The sequence below is a fragment of the Pocillopora verrucosa genome, unplaced genomic scaffold, assembly GCF_036669915.1.
Source record: "Pocillopora verrucosa isolate sample1 unplaced genomic scaffold, ASM3666991v2 scaffold_48, whole genome shotgun sequence".
Taxonomy (NCBI): domain Eukaryota; kingdom Metazoa; phylum Cnidaria; class Anthozoa; order Scleractinia; family Pocilloporidae; genus Pocillopora; species Pocillopora verrucosa.
Window position 1 is genome coordinate 16,589 of NW_027078186.1, and position 2,133 is coordinate 18,721.

Sequence of the window (2,133 nt, forward strand, 5' to 3'; positions counted from 1 at the left end):
CGCTGCTCATTGAGCAGCTCATATATTAAACTGATTTTTGGAACTGGGCTGTGGAAAAGAGGCTTGCCTCGTCCCAGCCACGGGTTGCCTCGGTATAGCACTACCTCCGAGTGCGGCCCACTTCCCTCTGGGGAAGACACATTCAATCCAAAACAAAGTCAACGGTATAGCATTCTTTTATGTTTACAGGAGCCCCGCCCGCCCTTAGAGGGGGAAGAGGTGAAAGAGGGATGATAATTCAGACAACAGACAATGGCAGGAACGGCCGCTGGCCTACGTTTTCTGAAGTGCGCAAAGCACTACCACAAGGACCTAGGGGTAAGTGGATTTTTTCACCGAGGGCAGACGCTGAAAAAGCATACTTACCTGACGCGGGAGGTACTGTGATCAAGGAGGCAGTCCTCTCAAGGCGAGGCCCTTTCATTGCACTTCGACTGGGTTGACCCTTGCGATTACCCCAAATGTGGGTAACTCGAGCGTATAATTTCTGGTAGTGGGGACCTGCGTTCGCGCTCGTCCCCGCAAAAGTCATCCAAACTATGTCTATATGGCCCTCTTACTGACTATCGAGGGTATTTTTGCTTTTGCAGTGGACCGGTAGACTTGCAAAGAAAGCAAAGGACGCACAACTGGCCAAGGTGTTGGCACGTTTGGAGGGGTAGAAGTGCATTGGAGAGACTGGAGGAAGGAAACAAGGTGAGTTTCGGGGCGGTGCGTAACTTTGCTGGCTGTTTTTGTTCAAGGCCTGTCTGCTCTATTGTGTGTAAAGTCCTGTTCGTTTGTATTTGCAGGTTGTGCGTGCCGTGCCGTGCTGTGCTATGCGCGCGAAGGGAAAGGAAATGAAAGGAAACCAAACGGCCGATCGACCGAGCGAGCGAGCATAGAAGGGCATTCGACTTGGACCGTGAGTACACTTTGAACCTTTTGAGCGGTTTTATTGTCACTGGAGCCGCTTTTAGAAATGCTATTGCTATCGTTAGTGTATCCTTTGTGCGAGCAAGCGAGTGAACGAATGAACGAGGGAAGGAAACAAACTAGCAGAGTAGTAAAAGTATCGAACCTTTTTCCCGATTCGTTTGCAGTCTGAATCCAACCATTGTCGACTTTCAGTGCCGTTTTTCGCGCGCCTCCTCTTGGAAGTGTGCGAGTGTTTTGCCACGTCACGATGGCTTAAAACTGCGTCTCAGAAGTGTGCGTTTTTTTCCTATTCATTTTTTCGTTCGTTATTTGGAATGATTTGATATCACAGAAGTAGAATTTGACATCATAAACTGTTCATCTCGCGCGTGCTCACTCGCTCGCGCGCGCTCTGTAAGAAAAGTCGATCGCACTAGAGTTTTCGCCATTAGCTGGCCGATTTTTGACAAAAAGGTGTTTTCCCCCCCTCGTTTTTTGCTTTGATTTTGTTCCTCACTCACCTACGGCTCTCTATGTGAAATTGTGGTGTATGGAGAGCTATTTATTGGGATAAAACGTTTAGAGATGTTCGCAAGACAAAAAATTGAAGCCTACAACACGGGGTATTCCCAGGCGGTCACCCATCCAAGTACTAACCCCGCCCGACAGGGCTTAACTTCGGTGATCGGACGAGAACCGGTGCTTTCCCTGTGGTATGGTCGTAGACGAGGAAATGGGGTCGAAATTCTGCTTGTTATCGGCCAGGTTCAGGCTGTAAAGCGGCCACATCCCTGAGTGTAGGCGAATTTGAAATTCTAAAGCCCTAGTTTCGTTACTCTAACCCTAAGAAATCGATACTCTAACCCTAAGAAATTGTTACCCTAACCCTAAGAAATGGTTACCCTAACCCCGAAGTCGTTACCTAACCCTAATGTATTTTCCTCAACCCAGTTAACACATTGAGGAGCATCGATTTGAAGCACTATTCCCTAGGGAGGGGAGGGAGGGGTCCCAAGAGACATAACGTGTCCTAAAAACCTATTATACAATGTTTTAGCTCCGTAGGTGCGTGTATCTGGCTTTAAAATCTTACAGTGAGGAGATACCAAACGGGTCAGCCTCTGGGACCGTCTGCGGGACTCGCAAGGGCTTGTGGGGGCGACCTGCTACTATCCACCATAAACCGTGGGAAGGATCCCTCGACCACCCCCCTCACCCAGGGCATGCTTCGGCATC

At 49.0% G+C, this 2,133-nt stretch overlaps 2 non-coding genes and 1 pseudogene across 2 annotated transcripts; 2 read left to right on the top strand and 1 right to left on the bottom strand.

Annotated features, from left to right (window-relative positions):
• LOC136278711 (U2 spliceosomal RNA) lies at window positions 1–126 on the top strand (annotated as a pseudogene).
• A 232-nt stretch (window positions 127–358) lies between these two features.
• On the top strand, window positions 359–522 carry LOC136278758 (U1 spliceosomal RNA). Its single transcript, XR_010716527.1, has one exon. It is a non-coding gene; the product is annotated as a U1 spliceosomal RNA (small nuclear RNA).
• A 983-nt stretch (window positions 523–1,505) lies between these two features.
• LOC136278774 (5S ribosomal RNA) lies at window positions 1,506–1,624 on the bottom strand. The gene has a single exon (XR_010716543.1). It is a non-coding gene; the product is annotated as a 5S ribosomal RNA (ribosomal RNA).
• Window positions 1,625–2,133: the final 509 nt, after the last annotated feature.